Consider the following 20,640-nt stretch of genomic DNA (forward strand, 5'->3'; position numbering starts at 1 on the left):
GAAACACCCTGCAGTTCCCGGGGCAATTGGCCGTAACCAAGACAACCCGCCACTACAGAGACTCCGTCACTACAGGGGCGGGCCAGCATAGCGGAAGCAGTTCTAACTACACCCATATAAACAGGACTGCAGGGAAGCTCACACGGAAGCTGGGCGGAGCCCACAGCAGCTCAGCGAAGCCTCTGCGGGCTGAGTGTGACTAGACTGCCACCTTGTGGGCAGGGAAAATGGTAGCAACACAGCTGAAAAGCATAAAGCCCTAACTCCCTGGGCCAGAACACCTGGGGGGAAGAAAAGGGGGTTTATGAGTTCAGCTGCTGCAGACTTAAAATTACCAAAATCAGAAAGACAGCAACTACAAAGTCAATAGGCAGATAAATCCACAAAGATGGGAGGAAACCAGCGCAAAAAGGATGAAAACACCCAAAACCAGAACACCTCTCCTCCTACAAGGGAGCATAACTCCTCACCAGCACGGGAACAAGACTGGACGGAGAATGAGTGTGATGAAATGACAGAATCAGCTTTCAGAAAATGGATAATAAGAAACTTCCGTGAGCTAAAAGAACATGTTCTAACCCAATGCAAAGAAACTAAGAATCTTGAAAAAAGACTTGATGAAATGCTAACGAGAATGGACAACTTAGGAATATGAGTGAATTGATGGAGCTGAAAAACACAACACGAGAACTTCGCGAAGCATGCACAAGTTTCAACAGCCAAATTGACCAAGCAGAAGAAAGGATATCAGAAGTTGAAGATCAACTCAATGAAATAAAACGAGAAGGGAAGATTAGAGAAAACAAGGTAAAAAGGAATGAACAGAGTCAACAAGAAATATGGGACTACGTGAAAAGACCTAATCTACGTTTGATAGGTGTACCTGAATGTGACGAAGAGAATGCATCCAAGCTGGAAAATACTCTTCAGGATATTATCCAGGAAAACTTCCCCAACCTAGCAAGGCAGGCCAATATTCAAGTCCAGGAAATACAGAGAACACCACAAAGATATTCCTCTAGAAGAGCAACCCCAAGGCACATAATCATCAGATTCACCAGGGTTGAAATGAAGGAGAAAATACTAAGGGCAGCCAGAGAGAAAGGTCAGGTTACCCACAAAGGGAAGCCCATCAGACTCACAGCAGATCTCTCAGCAGAAACCCTACAGGCCAGAAGAGAGTGGGGGCCGATATTCAACATCCTTAAAGAAAAGAACTTTCAACCCAGAATTTCATATCCAGCCAAACTAAGCTTCATAAGTGAAGGAAAAATAAAATCCTTTGTGAACAAGCAAGTACTCACAGATTTCATCACCACCAGACCAGCTTTACAAGAGCTCCTGAAGGACACACTACACATAGAAAAAAACAACCAGCACCAGCCACTCCAAAAACGCACGAAATGGTAAAGAGCAGCAACACAATGAAGAATCTGCATCAGCCAATGGGCAAAACAGCCAGCTAGCATCAAAATGACAGGATCAAATTCACACATAACAATATTAACCCTAAATGTAAATGGACTAAATGCCCCAATCAAAAGACACAGACTGGCAAATTGGATAAAAAGCCAAAACCCATCAGTGTGCTGTATCCAGGAAACCCACCTCACATGCAAGGATACACAAAGGCTCAAAATAAAGGGATGGAGGAAGATTTACCAAGCAAATGGAGAAGAAAAAAAAGCAGGAGTTGCAATTCTCATCTCTGATAAAATAGACTTTAAAGCAACAAAGATCAAAAGAGACAAAGAAGGACATTACATAATGGTAAAAGGATCAATGCAACAAGAAGAGCTAACGATCCTAAATATATATGCACCTAATACAGGAGCACCCAGATACATAAGGCAAGTTCTTAAAGACTTGCAAAGCGACTTAGACTCCCACACAATAATAGTGGGAGACTTCAACACACCATTGTCAATATTAGACAGTTCAATGATACAGAAAATTAATAAAGATATCCAGGACTTGAACTCAGACCTGGAACAAGCAAACCTAATAGACATTTACAGAACTCTCCAGCCCAAATCCACAGAATATACATTCTTCTCAGCACCACATCACACCTACTCTAAAATTGACCACATAATTGGAAGTAAATCACTCCTCAGGAAATGCAAAAGAACGGAAACCATAACAAACAGTCTCTCAGACCACAGTGCAATCAAGTTAGAACTCAGAATTCAGAAGCCAACCCAGAACCGCACAGCCTCATGGAAAATGAACAACTTTCTCCTGAATGTTGACTGGATAAACACTGAAATGAAGGCAGAAAGATGTTCTTCGAAACCAACGAGAACGAAGACACCACATACCAGAATCTCTGGGACACATTTAAAGCAGTCTCTAGAGGAAAATATATAGCAATAAGTGCTCACATGAGAAGAAAGGAGAGAACTAAAATTGACACCCTATCATCAAAATTGAAAGAGCTAGAGGAGCAAGATCAAAAAAACTCAAGACCTAGCAGAAGACAAGAAATAACTAAGATCAAAGCAGAATTGAAGGAGATAGAGACATGAAAAACCCTACAAAAAATCAATAAATCCAGGAACTGGTTTTTTGAAAAGATCAACGAAATAGACCACTAGCCAGACTAATAAAAAAGAAAAGAGAGAATAACCAAATAGATGCAATAAAAAATGATAAAGGGGATATCACCACAGATGCCACAGAAATTCAAACCATCATCAGAGATTATTACAAACAACTCTATGCACATAAATTAGAAAACCTGGAAGAAATGGATAAATTCCTGGACAGTAGCCTCCTCCCATGCCTAAAGCAGGAAGAAGTCGAAACCCTGAATAGACCAATAACAAGGTCTGAAGTCGAGGCAGCAATTAAGAGCCTACCACCCAAAAAAAGCCCAGGCCCAGATGGGTTCACAGCCGAATTCTACCAGACATACAAGGAGGAACTGGTACCATTCCTACTGAAACTATTCCAAATAATCCAAAAAGAGGGAATCCTTCCCAAATCATTTTATGAGACCAGCATCATCCTAATACCAAAACCCGGCAGGGACTCAGCAAAAAAAGAAAACTACAGACCGGTATCCATGATGAACATAGATGCAAAAATCTTCAATAAAATACTGGCAAGCCGATTACAACAGCACATCAAACAGCTTATCCACCATGATCAAGTAGGATTCATCCTGGGGATGCAAGGCTGGTTCAATATACGCAAGTCTATAAATGTAATTCACCACATAAACAGAACCAAAAACAAAAACCACATGATTATCTCAATTGATGCAGAGAAGGCCTTTGACAAAATTCAACAGCCCTTTATGCTAAAAACTCTCAATAAACTAGGTATCGACGGAATGTATCTCAAAATAATAAAAGCTATTTATGACAAACCGACAGCCAATATAATACTGAATGGGCAAAAACTGGAAGCATTCCCTTTGAAATCTGGCACTAGACAAGGATGCCGTCTCTCACCACTCCTATTCAATATAGTACTGGAAGTTCTAGCCAGAGCAATCAGGCAAGAAAAAGAAATAAAGGGTATTCAATTAGGAAAGGAGGAAGTCAAATTGTCTCTATTTGCAGACAACATGATTGTATATCTAGAAGACCCTATCATCTCAGCCCAAAATCTCCTGAAACTGATAAGCAACTTCAGCAAAGTCTCAGGATACAAAATCAATGTGCAAAAATCACAAGCATTCCTATACACCAATAACAGACTTAAAGAGAGCCAAATCAAGAACGAACTGCCATTCACAATTGCTACAAAGAGAATAAAATACCTAGGAATACAACTAACAAGGAACGTAAAGGACCTCTTCAAGGAGAACTACAAATCACTGCTCAACGAAATAAGAGAGGACACAAACAGATGGAGAAACATTCCATGTTCATGGTTAGGAAGAATTAATATCGTGAAAATGGCCATACTGCCCAAAGTAATTTACAGATTCAACGCTATCCCCATCAAGCTACCAATGACCTTCCTCACAGAACTGGAAAAAACCACCTTAAACTTCATATGGAACCAAAAGAGAGCCCGCATAGCCAAGTCAATTCTAAGCAAAAAGAACAAAGCGGGAGGCATCACACTACTGGACATCAAACTCTACTACAAGGCTACAGTAATCAAAACAGCATGGTACTGGTACCAAAACAGAGATATAGACCAATGGAACAGAACAGAGGCATCGGAGGCGACATAACATATCTACAACCACCCGATCTTTGACAAACCTGACAAAAACAAGCAATGGGGAAAGGATTCCCTGTTCAATAAGTGGTGTTGGGAAAACTGGCTAGCCATATGCAGAAAGCAGAAACTGGACCCCTTCCTGACACCTTACACTAAAATTGACTCCAGATGGATTAAAGACTTAAACATAAGACGTAACACCATAAAAACACTAGAAGGAAACCTAAGCAAAACCATTCAGGACATAGGCGTAGGCAAGGACTTTATGACCAAAACACCAAAAGCATTGGCAACAAAAGCCAAAATAGACAAATGGGACCTAATCAAACTCCACAGCTTCTGCACGGCAAAAGAAACAGTCAATAGAGTGAATCGGCAACCAACAGAATGGGAAAAAATTTTTGCAGCCTACCCGTCTGACAAAGGGCTAATATCCAGAATGTACAATGAGCTAAAAAAGATTTACAAGAAAAAAACAAAGAAGCCCATTCAAAAATGGGTGAAGGATATGAACAGATACTTTACAAAAGAAGACATACATGAGGCCAACAAACATATGAAAAAATGCTCATCATCACTGGTCATTAGAGAAATGCAAATCAAAACTACATTGAGATACCATCTCACGCCAGTTAGAATGGCGATCATTAAAAAATCTGGAGAAAACAGATGCTGGAGAGGATGTGGAGAAATAGGAACACTTTTACACTGTTGGTGGGAGTGTAAATTAGTTCAACCACTGTGGAAAACAGTGTGGCGATTCCTCAAGGACCTAGAAATAGAAATTCCATTTGACCCAGCAATCCCATTACTGGGCATATATCCAAAGGATTATAAATTGTTCTACTATAAGGACACATGCACATGAATGTTCATTGCAGCACAGTTTACAACAGCAAAGACCTGGAACCAACCCAAATGCCCATCGATGATAGACTGGACAGGAAAAATGTGGCACATATACACCATGGAATATTATGCAGCCATTAAAAATGAGGAGTTCACGTCCTTTGTAGGGACATGGATGAACCTGGAAACCATCATTCTCAGCAAACTGACACAAGAACACAAAATCAAACACCACATGTTCTCACTCATAGGCGGGTGTTGAACAAGGAGAACACATGGACACAGGGAGGGGAGCACTATACACAGGGGTCTGTTGGGGGGGAGGCGGGGACAGCGGGGGGGGTGGGGAATTGGGCAGGGATAGCATGTGGAGAAATGCCAGATATATGTGAAGGGGAGGAAGGCAGCAAATCACACTGCCACGTATGCACCTGTGTAACAACCTTGCATGTTTTTCACATGTACCCCAAAACCTAAAATGCAATTAAAAAAAAAAAAAGAAAAAAAAAATGTGATTTGTATTTTTCCTTTTAGAGTTTGTTGAGGTATTTTTTTGTAGCCCAGTATATGGTCAGTTTTTGTGATAGTTCAATGGCTCTTTGAAAATAAAGTATATTCATGTTTTAGGATAGAGTGAAATTAATATCCATCAGAGCTACCAGTTTGATGTTGCTTATGTCATTTATTTTCTTATTTATTTTTGTTTTGTGTTCTCAGACTAGGAAAAATGAACTTAAATTTCCTATTATTAATATCTTTCTATTTCTCCTTTTATCTCCTATAATTTCCATTTTCTGAATGTTGCTACTGTATTATTAGAAGCATATGTGTTCATGTCTGTTTTCTTTGTTGTGAATTATAACCTTTATATGATGAGTGGCTTTCTTGTTCATACTTTTTTGGCCAAAATTCTACATTATCTAATAAAAGGATTGCACTCCTTGTGAACTTTATCCTATCCTTTTTTTTTTTTTCTTTTTTCAGGTATATCTTGATGACAGCATAGAATGGTTTGCTTTGTGGGTCAGTTTAGAGCTTTTTTTCTGTTTAGTGGATGAATTAAGCCAGATATAGATAGGAAAGACGTATCTTCCTATCTGTCAAGACACAACCATTGATCGTGGTTTTGTAAAATTATTTTATGCCGTTTTTTAATGTTCGTATATATTTTGAAACTTTGAGTGGTGTGTTTTCTGTGCTTTTTAAATGGTAGTCCTAATATTAGGAAGAGTTTCCCCCCAGTGGTTATCTTTATACTTTTACCTTCATATGATACCTATCTTCATCTGTTTTAAAACCATCTTTTGTTTCCCTTAATTGAGTAACAGTTATATTAGCTTTATTCTCTTCCCTTCTTTCTGCTAGTTGTAGCCAATATACAATTATTTTATTGCCCTTTATAATTTTATTCTTTCATGTTGCTTAAATTTTTACTGATTGACTTAACTTTGACTCCTATCTATTGCACGAGGTGCAGTCATTGAGCTTATTCTACTTTTTATATTTTCTGCTCTTAACATTCATTTGTATATATTCATTTATTTGAATTCCTACGTTCTTCAACCATGTAACAGTTTCATTCCATTTGTTTTCAATCTTAAATCTGCAATTAAATGTATTGTTGCTCAATGCCAGTTCTTTGCTGAAATTTTTCTGGTTATTTGTTGGTTTCAGTTTGTCTTCAAGTTGTTTCTTTAAGAAATGCTCATATGAATAAGAGCTGAGCTTTATTCCTGTAGCCTTATTCCTGAAGACTGCTTGGCTAGATGTGGAATTTTTTGCTCACACTTTTTCCTTGAGTACCTTGTAGTTATTTTTCCACTGTCTTCTGGCATTGAATGTTCGGTAGAGAAGTATGATGCCAGCTTGATTTTATTTTTCTTAGAAGGGCTGTGCTTTTTTGGAAGAAAGTATTTCTTCCAAATACCAAATAATTTAGAAATTATTTTATTAAGTGACATCTGGTAATATTAATAGTGTTTCCCTAGTTGACCATTTTGGGTCAGTTTTATATCTATCATTTTATTTACGTTTTAAAAATTTCTATCCTACATGCTTCTTACTGTGCCTTTGGTATTGTATATTTTTACCATGTGCTCATTGCATTTTAGTCTTCATTTTTTTGACTTTTAAAATTCTTTTTCTTCCATTTCTTTTCCGTGTTCTGCCATGGTGGTTTCACTACAACTCTTGTTGACTGGTTTAGCGCCTCTTTGAGTTCCTAAACTTCTGCTCTGATCTTTTTCTTCATAACTGCATTAAAAATTTTTCAATGTGTGTTAAAAAGGAGGATTTTCATTTTCATCTGCTTTGTGATATTGTCTGCTGAGTTTTCTTTGTCAGAGATGTTGCAGTGCCTTTTTACATTTTTTTCTATAATATTTTTGTGTGGATACTTACCATTTTTTTTTCTTCTTGTATTGGCATGAGATGAGTTTCCCAAACCATCTGTTAGAAGGGACTTTAGCGGCTTGGGAGGAACATTAGGAACACCTTCAGAGCAAGGTAGTTTTCCACGTTTCTGTACTCAAGGCCTCTCTCTTCTATTGTTCTGATGGATTCTTTCTTCAAAATACAGCCACATCTCTTCTGCCTATCAGTAACTTAAGGGGTTTAAATAATGTGAACTACCAGCCGTGAGTTCCCCAGGTCCTGACTAGCTCTGCTACCAAGGGATACACTTCCTACCCTTTAAATTGCCTGCCTCAAATGTTAACAATTAAAGAATTTGTGACAGGTATACGAGAGTTCTTTATACTATCCTTATAACTTTTCTCTAAGTTTGAAACTACTTCAAAAGAAGAAATTATATAAGAAAAGAGCGAGCCTCACTTTTAAAAGGGTAGCCCTTTCTGAGATCTGTCACTTCCAAACCACCCTCCCCATTTACTATCCTGCCACTTTCTACACCTCCTTTCCTTACCTCCTTCTGAGAATCCACCATTTAATCTCAGTTCTAAACATTGTAGTTCCCACTTGGGATAGGTCTCTTTCTTTCTGGGAGTAAAGATGTGCTATTCCCCCACCAGATTCTTTTATGCTTCTTGTCATTCTCACATGCTCAGATATGACTTCTTACATAGGTTCTATTAGTCTCAAGAACTTTGGGTCATATTTACTTACAATTTGGCATTTTCAGGTTTTTATTAACTCCTAGTTTCACTAAATATGTATGGTATTTTTTGTTTTTAACGTTGTCTTTGTTGCTCTGTACAGGTCCTAGGAGAAAGATGGGAAATTTTGGAACTAAACTGCTGTTACGTTCATACTGGAACTTGAAGTCCAGCTTTGAAAATTATTAAGAAATAATTTCTGGGCTGGGTGTGGTAGCTCATGCCTGTAATCCTAGCACTTTGGGAGGCCAAGGTGGGAGGATCACTTAAGCCTAGGAGTTTGAGACCAGCCTGGGCAACATAGTGAGACCCCATCTCTATTAAAAAATAAATAAATAAATAAATAATTTCTAAAAAATCCCTTGTTTAAAGAAATCACAGAGAATATTTGAATGGCAGGATATTGAATACAGTACATATCAGAACTGGTATGATCAGCTAAAGCAATCCTTAGAATTTAAAACTTTAAATGCCTATTACAAAAGAAAAAAGTGTCAGTGACTTGAGCATTCATTCCCAACAAGTTAGAAAAATCACAGAAAATTAAATGCAAGGAGAATAGAAAGAAATAAAAGATAAAAGCAGCAATCAATGAAATAGAAAAAAGTTTTCTCTATCCTTTAGATAGGGAGACTTCAAAGGTTTTTAAGAAGGATAGTGACATGATCATATTTGTTTTCCAGAAAGAGACCTCTGGCAGCAGTGTGGAAAATAGATAGAGGAGAAAAAACTAATCTGAGAAGCCAGTTAGGAGGCTTTTCAATCACTAGTTCAGGTAAGAGATGGTGATGGTATAATGTGGGATGGAGAGGAAGGATTAAGCTGAAAAAATAGGTTTAAGAACCATGTCCAGGAAAAAAAAAAAAAAAAACTTTGGGTGTAGTTACTGGTACATGGAACTGATTGGAAAAAAACAGACCAGAGCTTTACTAGATTTTTGAAGGAATTGTTTTTGCAAACAAACTACAAGCCTGGCATATCAGTCAAGATTCAACTAGAGAAGCAGAATCAGTAGGAAGTGTAGAGAGAGGGTTTATGCAATTGTAGGGGCTAGCTAGGCAAGTCTGAAATTTTGGGGGCAGGCTGTCAGGAAGGGCAGGTGAAATTCAGGCATGGGCTGAAGCAGTTATCTGTAGGTGAAATTTCTTCCTGTCTCTCAGGGAAGCTTCAGCCCTACTTTTAAGACCTTTCGCCTAATTGAATCAGGCCCACCCACATTATTCAGGATAATCTCCATTACTTAAAGTCAACTGATTATGGACTTTAATTACATCTACAGAATACCTTCATAGCTACACCTAGATTAGTGTTTGATTAAACAAATTGCAGCTAGTAGCCTAGCAAGTTTGACACATTAAAAACAATACCTGCCATGGTGGCTCACACCTGTAATCCCAGCACTTTGGGAACCCAAAGTGGGAGGATCACTTGGGATCAGGAGTTTGAGATCAGGCTGAATGATATAGTGAGACCTTATCGCTACCAAAAATTGGAAAAAAAAAAATTAGCCAGGTGTGATGCGTGCTTGTAGTCCCAGCTGCTAAGGAGGCTGAGACGGAAATATGGCTTGAGCCCAGATCGAGGCTCTGGTGAGTTGTGATTGTGCCACTGCACTCCAGCAGTGACAAAGCAAGACCCCATCTCAAAAATAAATAAATAAAAAGAAAAACAACCCTCCACACCTGGTCTGAAATTTTCTAATTATTCAGCCCTTGAAACAACTTTCAGGTACGGTGACTGCCATATTATAAACTGGTTTCCAAGGGCATATTCTCCAATGTACATTTAGAGTAGTGACTCTGAGGTTTTTGCCAGGTATGAATGGTGGTACTGTCAACTGAATATGGAGGTAGATCTGCTATTGCTGGTTAGTTGGTGGTATACACCATGTATCAACATGTCCAAAGCTTGAGGAATCTGTAGAACATATAGATAGACATATCTAGGGTATAGTTAGAAATTTAGTATGAAAATCTATAATGGTGGGAGCTAAAGTAAGAGTGTTGGGATTCTTCAGTACATAAATCCATATTTGAAACTATAGAAATGGAAAAAATATTTAGGAATAGTATTTAGATTGAAACAAGAAAGAGGAGGATAACACCATGAAGGAATACTAGCATTAAGGAAGAAAGAACTAGTGAGCAAGTAATGATTATCACAAAGCAATATGAGAGACAAAATGATGTCAAAGAAGCCGAAAGGGGAAACATATCCAAAAAATAAATGAGCTGGGCACAGAGGCTCATGCCTGCAGTCCCAGCTGCTTGGGAGGCTAAGGCAGGAGGATAGCCTAAGTCCCAGGAGTTGGAGGCTGCAGTGAGCTGTAGTTGAGCCACTGTATTCCTTCCAGCCTGGGCAACAGAGTGAGACCTCTATCTCTAAAAAAACAAACAAAAAGTAGATCATTTCACAGTTAAACAATGAGAGCTTTTTCAGTAAAATCAAGAGCAAGAAGGATATCAGTACTATGATTTTTAGTCACTATTGTGTTTGCTAACTTCTGTTCTTCTTACAGGTTTCAGTCTACATGTTACTTCCTTGAGAAGCAGTGTTTGACACCCTTCTCCCCCCATCCAGCCATCCCCCAAGTCTGAGTTAGGTATTTCTCTTCTGTATTCCCATAGCACAGTGTAATTATTTCCCCTATAATAGCATGTATCACCCTGAATTATGAGTGTTTATTGTTCTGTTTCTCCTATTAGAATGAAAGCTCCATGAAGGGATTGTCATTTTATTCACCAGTGTACCCTCCATGCCCAGCACAACTTTTGGTCATAAGCAAAGAATGAATAAATAAATCCAAGAGTATAAACATCCAAGTGAGCCTGAAAAATCAGAGAAATATTTGTAGTAGTATGTGATATCTTAGCTGAGCTTTAGCAAGTATGAGATCAAGAGTTTGGATTAAAAATGAGGCATTTAGGAATAAATGATTTCTGAGGTCTTTATTGAAAGATCTTTATTGAAAGATCTAAGAGAAAATTTAAATAAATGAAACACATTAGCCTTCTTGAGAAGACTCAATTTTATAAAATGTCAGTTCTCCCCAAATTAATCTATAAATGTAGTTTTAATTAAAATTCCAGTTGGGGCCCAGGTATGGTGGGTATGCTGGTGTTTCCAGCACATTGGGAGGCCAAGGTGGGAGGATCGCTTGAGCCCAGGGGTTCTGAGAAATATGGTGAAACCCTGTTGCTAAAATAATACAAAAAAATTAACCAGGCGTGGAGGTATGTGACTGTATTTCTACTACTCAAGATGGAAGAATTGCTTGAGCCTAGGAGGTGGAGGATGCAGTGAACTGTGATCTCACCACTGTACTCCAGCCTGGGCAACAGAGTGAGGCCTGTCTCAAAAAATAAAATGTTAATAGGGTACAGTATAATCCTTGATAAGTCAATATTAAGATTTATATAGAAGAATAAGTGACTAAGAAAAACCAATAGAATTTTAAAGAAAAATAAAGCAGGAATTGCCCTACTTCCCATAAAACTGTAACAGTTATACCACATGGCTTTAAGTGCAGGGTCAGGCAGATTAATGAAGCTGAGTCTACAAATGAGGCACATGTGTATTTATGGCAACTGTAAATATCTGATGTAGTGTTTCAGATCAGTAGGGAAAGAGTTAAATATTTAATAAATTGTGTTAACACAGTTGTTAACTGTTAAAAAAAAATAGATCCATCTTACATCAACACAAAATTTATTTCTAGGTGAATTATAATCCCAAATATGAGAAGCAAATCTTCAAAATTCTTTTAGTTTTAGAATAAAAATGAGAAAATATTCCTAACACCAAACAAAGTACAAACTGCAAAGGAAAATACTGATAAACTTGACCAAAATTTAAAACTTGTGTGATGCAAAAGAAACAGTAAAGTTAAAAATATTAGAAAATTGGCTGGACGCGGTGGCTCACGCCTGTAATCCCAGCACTTTGGGAGTCTGAGGCGGGTGAATCATCTGAAGTCAGGAGTTTAAGACCAGCCTGGCCAGCATGGAGAAACCCCATCTCTACTAAAAATACAAAATTAGCCAGGCGTGGTGGCATATGTCTGTAATCCCAGCTACTTGGGAGGCTGTGGCAGGGGAGTCGCTTGAACCTGGGAGGTGGAGGTTGCAGTGAGCCGAGATCATGCCATTGCATTCCAGTCTGGGTAACAAGAGTGAAACTCCATTTCAAAAAAAAAATTAGAAAATTTGTAGCTCATGTAACTGAGAACTTTACAAAATATAAGGACAGATGAATTAAAAAATAGGTAGCTCTCAAAATAGGAAACCCATATAGCCAGTAAACACGTGAAAAGATTCTCATTCATTAATAAGAACTTGCAAGTGAAATCAGTGTTACCATTTTGTACCCATCAGATTTGTGAAATTAAAAAGCCTTATGATTTGCAAAAAGTGCAAGGTGGAAAGAAAAATCTTATGAAATACCAAATATTGGTGAGGATAAAGTAGAAGGAACTCTCACAAATTGTTTGTAGAAGTACCATTTGGTACAACTACTCCAGAGAGCAGTTCTCAACTAGAAGAGATGAAATAAAGATGAAATTGCATTATCTTAAAACCCATAAAGAAGTATCTTGCATGAGTATCTGAAACATTATATGTAATGGCAGAAAATTGGAAACAGCCTAAATTCCTGTCAATATTAGAATGAATAAACAGGACATAAATAGTCATATAATCATATGGTATACTACATAACGGTTCAGTGAATGAACCAGATTTGTATGTGTCAGTTCCATGAATGAAACAGATTTATATGTATCAATGTGAATTATTAAAATAATGTTGTACCCAGACTTGGTGGCTCATGCCTGTAATCCCAGCACTTTGGGAGGCAGAGGCCTGTGATTCATATGAGACCAGGAGTTCGAGACCAGCCTGGCCAACATGGCGAAACCCCATCTCTACTAAAAATACAAAAATTAGCCACGGTGGTAGTGCACATCTATAATCCCAGCTACTCAGGAGGCTAGGGCATGAGAATCGCTTGAACTCAGGAGACAGAGGTTGCAGTAAGCTGAGATCACACCTCTGTACTCCTAGTGTACACACTCTGTACTAGGCAACAGAGTGAGACTCTGCATTAAAAAAAAAAAAAATGAGGCCGGGCACCATGGCTAACGCCTGTAATCCCTGCACTTTGGGAGGCTGAGGCAGGCAGATCACGTGAGGTCGGGAGTTCGAGAGCAGCCTGACCAACATGATGAAACCCTGTCTCTTAAAAAAAAAAAAAAAAAAAAATGGGCAGGCCTTGGTGGCTCAGACCTGTAATCCCAGCACTTTGGGAGGCGAAGGTGGGCTGATCACCTGAGGTTGGAAGTTCCAGACTAGCCTGGCAAACATGGTGAAACTGTTTCTACTCAACACAAAAATTAGCCAGGTGTGATGGTGCACGTCTATAATCCCAGCTACTTGGGAGGCTGTGGCAGGAGAATCTCTTGAACCCAGAAGGCAGAAGTTGCAGTGAGCCGAGATCGAGCTACTGTACTCCAACCTGGGTGACAAAGCAAGACTCTGTCCCACAAAAAAAAAAAGAAAAAAAATATATTAGAGCTGAGTAAATAGCAAAAGGGACCAGGCGCGGTGGCTTACGTCTATAATCCTAGCACATTGGGAGGCCAAGTCGGGTAGATCACTTGAGGTCAGGGGTTTGAGACCAGCTTGGCCAACATGGCAAAACCCCATCTCTACTAAACATACAGAAATTAGCCGGGCACGATGATGCACATCTGTAATCCCAGCTACTTGGGAGGCTCGGGCAGGAGAATCACTTGAACCCAGAAGGCAGAGGTTACAGTGAGCCAATTTTGTGCCACTGTACTCCAGCCTGGGCAACAGAGGGAGACTCCATCTCAAAAAAAGAAAAAACTTGGAGCTGAAGTAAATAGCAAAAGGGGCCAGGCGCGATGGCTCACGCCTGTAATCCTAGCACTTTGAGAGGTCAATGCAGGGGGGATCACTTGAGATCAGGGGTTCAAGACCAGTCTAGCCAACATAGCAAAGCCCTGTCTCTACTAAAAATACAAAAAATGCCAGGTGCAGTGGCTCATGCCTGTAATCCCAGCACTTTGGTAGGCCAAGGCAGGTGGATCACTTGAGGTCAGGAGTTTGAGACCAGCCTGGCCAACATGGTGAAACTCCATCTGTACTAAAAATACGAAAATTAGCCAGACATGATGGCATGCACCTGTAGTCCCAGCTACTCGAGAGGTTGAGACAGGAGAATTTCTTGAACCCTGGAGGTGGAGGTTGCAGTGAGCAGAGATTGCGACACTGTACTCTAGCCTAGGCAACAGTTAGACTCTGTTTAAAAATACATATATATAGCAAAACAATATGCTATTATTTATATAAACTTAGAACAGGGCTGGGCGCGGTGGCTCACGCCTATAATCCCAGCACTTTGGGAGGCTGAGGCGGGTGGATCACGAGGTCAAGAGATCGAGACCATCCTGTTCAACATGGTGAAACCCCATCTCTACTTAAAATACAAAAATTAGCTGGGCATGGTGGCGCATGCCTGTAGTCTCAGCTACTCAGGAGGCTAAGGCAGGAGAATTGCTTGAACCCAGGAGGCGGAGGTTGCGGTGAGCCGAGATCGCGCCATTGCACTCCAGCCTGGGTAACAAGCGCGAAACTGTCTGAAAAAAAGAAAAAAATAATAAAATAAAACAAACGTAGAACAAAATTATGTACTGGGTACATACAAATAAAGTAAAATTATAAAACAGAGATGGAACAAATACACACCAATTTCAAGAGTTTGGTTCCTTTTAGGAAGAAAAAAAGAAGAAAAATTGAATAGGGTGGCTGGGTTAGGGAGAAGAGATGGCCCAAAAGGATTTAAGAAAAATATGAGAGTATGTTTATGTGAGCAAAGTGCCTAATATTTGAAGTTGGTTCATTTTTTCCCAGCTTCATTCAGGTATGATTAACAAGTAAAAATTATATATATTTGAGGTATTCAGTGTGATTTTTGATAGTACATACACATTGTGAAATGATTACCACAGTCAAGCTAATTGACATAACAATCACCTCATAGGTGTGTGAGAGACGTAAGAACATGAAACTTACTCTCAAGATATTTCAAGTATGTAATAATTGTTAATTATAGTCACCATGCTGTACATTAGGTCTCTAGAACTTACTCATCTTATAACTGGAAGTTTATACCCTTTGACCAACATCTCATTATTTCCCTCAGCCCTCAGCCCTGGGTAACTATCATTCTAACCTCCGTTTCTGTGAGTTGAGCTTTCTTAGATTCCATATGTGAGATCATACAGTATTTGTCTTTCTGTGTCTTGCTTATTTCATTTAACATAATATCCTCCAGGTTCCTCCATGTTGTCACAAATGACAGGACTTCCTTCTTTTAAAGGCTAAATAATATTCCATTTTATGTATATACCACATTTTCTTTATCCGTTTGTATGTTGATTGTCACTTAGGTTGTTTCCATATCTTGAATATTGTGAATAATGATGCAGTGAACATGGGAGTAATAGATATCTCTTTGAGATAGTGATTTTATTTACCTTGCATGTAGTCCCTGAAATGGGATGGCTAGATGATATAGTAGTTCTATTGTTAATTTTTTGAGGACTCGCCATAATGTTTTCCATAAATGCTGCAGCAAGGGTTTATTAATTCCCAATAAAGTGCTGCTGTGAAAAATAATGAGAAGTATTGCACTGACCATCTTACTTGCTTATATTTCCTTTTTTGCTTTTCTGTGATTTTGATTTTGCAAGCCTTGTACGTGGTATACTGCACTGAACTAAACAGCCTTTATTGAACTTGAAATCCGCTGGGAAAAAACTAGTATTGAGCACTGGAGTAAGTACTGTAAAGGAAAATATTGGCCAGGCGCAGTGGCTCACGCCTGTAATCCCAGCACTTTAAGAGGCTGAGGGCGGTGGATCACAAAGTCAGGAGTTTGAGACCAGCCTGGCCAATATGGTGAAACCCCGTCTCTACCAAAAATACAAAAATTAGCCAGACATGGTGGCGGGTGCTTGTAGTCCCAGCTACTCAGGAGGCTGAGGCAGTAGAATCACTTGAACCTGGGAGGTGGAGCTTGCAGTGAGCTGAGATCACACCATTGCACTCCAGCCTGGGCGACAGAGTGAGACTCCATCAAAAAAAAAAGAAGAGGAAAATACCAAGTGCAGTGAAAGCGTAAAAGGGAGGGATCCATTGGTTGGATCCCTCACTGGGAAACATTCCTCACTGGTTGAGGAATGTTTCCCTCAAGAAATGACAGATGGGAGCTAAGTGAAATTGGTGGTGGAAATAAGGATGGAAGAGCACTCTAAGAAAGGGAGCAATTCTCTCTAATTGTGAGACTGGTCTTGAGAATGATCTGTTGGCATTTAATACCCTAACTTTCAACTGTGTAATTAAACTTACTGTATTTTACCAATCTAATAGTTAAAATTTTTTGTTTGCATTCCAACATCTCTGAAATTGGAAAATAGCTTTTTTTTTTTGAAACGGAGTTTTCGCTCTTGTTGCCCAGGCTGGAGTACAGTGGTGCGATCTCGGCTCCATCACAACCTCCACTTCCCAGGTTCAAGCGATTCTCCTGCCTCAGCCTCCCAGGTAGCTGGGATTACAGGCATGCGCCACTACACCTGGCTGATTTTTTGTATTTTTGGCAGAGATGCGGTTTCTCTATGTTGGGAGGCTGGTCTCGAACTCCCAACCTCAGGTGATCTGCCCACCTCAGCCTCCCAAAGTGCTGGAATTACAGGCATGAGACACCAGAAGATATCTTAGAATTGATGGTTTGTCACAGTTCAAATGGCAGGTTTCTTTTTAAAGAATACATAAAATACTGGTGCACCTTACCGTCAATGGCATCTTAGAGTTGATGAAATGTGGAACATTTGGCTTGTTTTGAGCCCAGCCCATTTGCAACTTGCATTTTATTATTGTAATTCACAGATTTTAAGACCATCATAGTGGCTGGGCGTGATAGCTTAAACCTGTAATCCCTGCACTTTTGGGAGATTGAGGTAGGTGGATTGCTTGAATCCAGGAGTTGAAACCAGCCTGGGCAACATGGCGAAACCCTGTCTCTACAAAAAATACAAAAACTAGCCAAATGTGACAGCATGAGTTTATAATCCTGGCTACTTGGGATACTGAGGTGGGAGAATTGCTTGAACCATGATCTCCCCACTGTACTCCAGCCTGGGTGACAGAACAAGACCCTGTATCAAAAAACTAAAAAGAACATCATCATAGTGAATCTGATGTTTGTTAGTTGTATCTCCCTTAAGATGTTGTTTACCTCTTATTATGTACCAGATAGAATGCTAAACATTTTATATTAATTATTATTAATATTATAGTATTGCATGTAAATTCCACCACAGTTGTATAAGTTAGGTAGCATCATCAACTGAAGTGTAGAGACAGTCACATAGTTTATATTTAAATGGAGTTCAACTTCTGACTCCAGTGCTTATACCTTTAACATAGCTCTCTGTACTGCATCCCTTAAGAAGCAAAATTCCTGGCAGGCAAATCTTAAGACACATCAGTTACAAAATTTATTTTTGTTTACTGTTAAATAAAATGTAGCTTTCCTAAAAACATTCACTATCCATTTTGCTTTTAGTGAAAAGTAGTCAGAATATGTAAATAGTTGTAGAATTTAGTAATTGTAATTTATTTCAGCAGAGTAGTTAGAAGTTCACACTTTAATATGCTGCTTTGTCAGGGAAAACAGATTTCTAGTAAATAATTTATTAATCACAATATCACTGTTGCTTACTTCATGTATTTGTCTTGAGTTTAGGTATAAGATTGCTAAGATTAAGAAATAATTTGATTTTATAATATTCAAATTAGTCCTTTCAGAAGTAGATCAAAGCAGAACATTTCTTTGGGTGGAGTGAGAGTTATCAGCTGACTTAGGCATCTAGGCAAGAACTTTATTAACATGAGGTCAGACAAGGCCAACTAAAGATACCTGGATCAGGCTTACTACACAGGCAGGCTATCTTCACATTAGAAAAACAGTATAAGGCCGGGCGCGGTGGCTCACACCTGTAATCCTGCACTTTAGGAGGCTAAGGTGGGCGGATTGCCTGAGCTCAGGAGTTTAAGACCAGCCTGAGCAACACGGTGAAACCCTGTCTCTACTAAAATACAAAAATATTATATGGGTGTGGCAGCATGCACTTGTAGTCCCAGCTACTCTGGAGGCTGACGCAGGAGAATTGCTTGAACCCGGGAGGTGGAGGTTGCAGTGAGATCATGCCACTGCACTCCAGCCTGGGTGACAGAGCGAGACTCCGTCTCCCAAAAAAAAAAAAAAAAAAAGTTAGAAAAACAGTAATGGCTGCAGGAATCTCAGTGATAGCCTTCATCAGATTTGTCTCACTGTTTCAGTCTGGTTGAGTTATACCCTTTCTGATTGGTGCACAGCTGTCTTTTTTTCTTTTCTTTTCTTTTCTTTGAGATGGAGTTTCCCTCTTGTCAACCCAGGCTGGAGTGCAATGGTGTGATCTCTGTTCACTGCAACCTCTGCCTCCCAGGTTTAAGTGATTCTCCTGCCTCAGCCTCCCAAGTAGCTGGGATTACAGGCGCTCGCCACCATGCCTGGCTAATTTTTGTATTTTTAGTAGAGACAGAGTTTCACCACGTTGGCTAGGCTGGTCTTGAACTTCTGACCTCAGATGATCCGCCTACCTCAGCCTCACAAAGTGCTGTTATTACAGGTGGGAGCCACTGTGCCTGGCCTGCACAGCTGTCTTGAAGATCACACTTCTCTGTTGCCCTGGAGAATTCCTTTTGTCTTTCTCCTATAGCTTTTTTTTCCTTTATCTTTTTAAAAAATTTTCAGAAGCTTCATGAGAGTAGGGTACCTGGGAAGCAAATTTTATATATTACAAAATGTATTTATCAACAAACTTAAATGATTTTGTGGTGGAAATAATTTTTCTTCAGAAATTTGAAAGCATCACTCCATTTTTAAAATAGCTGTATTGACTAATTTACATACCATAAAATTCACCCATTTTATTTCCTAAGTGTTACCTTGTATAGCATGCTATTCTTGTTTCACAGATGCAGTATCCTCTTTCAGCTTTCTGAGCATAATTTATTTTGGAGTTCTTCCTGTACATGCTTATGCTTTCCCCAAATTTTTTTGTTTGTTTTGATCTCTGTCTTCCATTTTGGAGGCTTTCATTCGATATCTAGTATTCTTGATTAATGTCTATTCAGTGGAAGTCTAAAAACACTGGATGCTCTGAAGGCATGGATAGGGTTTGTTGACTCTGAACCTCATCATTGGATGATTTCTGTGGGCTGAGGTTGGGAAATCTACAGTGTTAGGATCCTTAGGTCTCTTCTGTTGGCTGGTCAGGTTGCCCAAAGATAAGTCTTCCAAACTCCTGCCTGAAGGATAACAGTGTGTTTGCCTGCATTCCGGAAGCTAAGTTGGTAGTTCTAGCTGGGGGAGCTTCTGTATTCAGCATTTAATATATTGCAGTCATTTAATCTCTTGTTTTTGGTACAATCCTGTGCTCTCAACTGTGTTTATCATCCTCCTTCCAGGGAGCCTCTGTTTTATCTTTTCCAGACAGCATGCCTCCAGATTTATGCAAGGATGAACAAAAGGCAGCTGTTAATCAATGTGAGCTAGACAAAGGATATAGGACTCTACCTGCTTCTCAAACTGCTTTTCTCTTCATTTTTCTGCATCACTCCCATCCTTTTATCACCAACTTGCTTACTTGGTTTTCATCTTTCAAAATGTTGACATATTTCTTATTTTATTCTCCCTTCTAGGTTTGTATCTTTAATTTTTAAAAATTTATATAATAGAGTTTGAGAAAGGAATGAAATGAAGAATGATAAGAGATGCTCATTAGTAATCTGCCATCTTAACCCAGAATCTATTCTTAAAGGATAGGAGCTTTGTCTGGTTTATCTCTAAATTTCAACCTATAAAGGAATTGTGACATAGTATATACTTAATAAATGTTTGGATGGCTAAGTCTTATATTTGTATAGTTATCTGTCACTGCACATCAGATTATTCCTACACCTAGTGACTCAAAACAATAAACTATCTCACACATTTTCCATGAGTTAGGAGTGACTTAGATGGTTCTGGTTCATGAGACTGCATTCATCTTAAGTCCTTACAGGGTGAACCACTTCCAGTATGACTCACTTAATTGGTAACAACTTAGTTCTGGAGGCCTCAGATCCTTGCCATGTGGACTAAGTCTGGGTAAGTATTCTCACAACACTGTGGCTGGCTTCCTCCAGAGCAGGAATTCATGAGAGAACAAGGCAGAAGGTGTAATAACATTAAGACCTAGCATTGAAAGTTACATTCTTTTATTTTTATAATATCCTATTGGTTACACAGATTACTTAATATTCAGTATAGGAGGGGACTGTACAAAGCTATGAATCCTGTATGTCAAGACTCATTGGGGACCATCTTG

The 20,640-nt window shown here is 39.1% G+C and overlaps 1 protein-coding gene across 6 annotated transcripts in view; it reads left to right on the top strand.

Annotated features, from left to right (window-relative positions):
• The window catches only part of AGO3 (argonaute RISC catalytic component 3), a 133,134-nt gene that overhangs the window by 47,235 nt on the left and 65,259 nt on the right, over positions 1-20,640 (top strand). The window contains exons 1-2 of one of the 6 annotated variants that reach the window (XM_064363684.1): positions 8,899-8,919; positions 10,663-10,741. The exons of 3 other annotated variants lie outside the window; for them this stretch is intronic. The gene's annotated coding sequence lies outside the window, so the exon portion shown is untranslated. Of the gene's footprint in view, positions 1-5,381; positions 10,742-18,823; positions 20,421-20,640 lie in introns of those variants that run through there. 2 more of the 6 variants (XM_064363683.1, XM_012439828.2) reach the window with 2 other exon arrangements.

The sequence above is a fragment of the Aotus nancymaae genome, unplaced genomic scaffold (assembly GCF_030222135.1).
Source record: "Aotus nancymaae isolate 86718 unplaced genomic scaffold, 86718_ANA_hifiasm-v0.15.2.pri h1tg000053l, whole genome shotgun sequence".
NCBI classification, from domain to species: Eukaryota; Metazoa; Chordata; class Mammalia; order Primates; family Aotidae; genus Aotus; species Aotus nancymaae.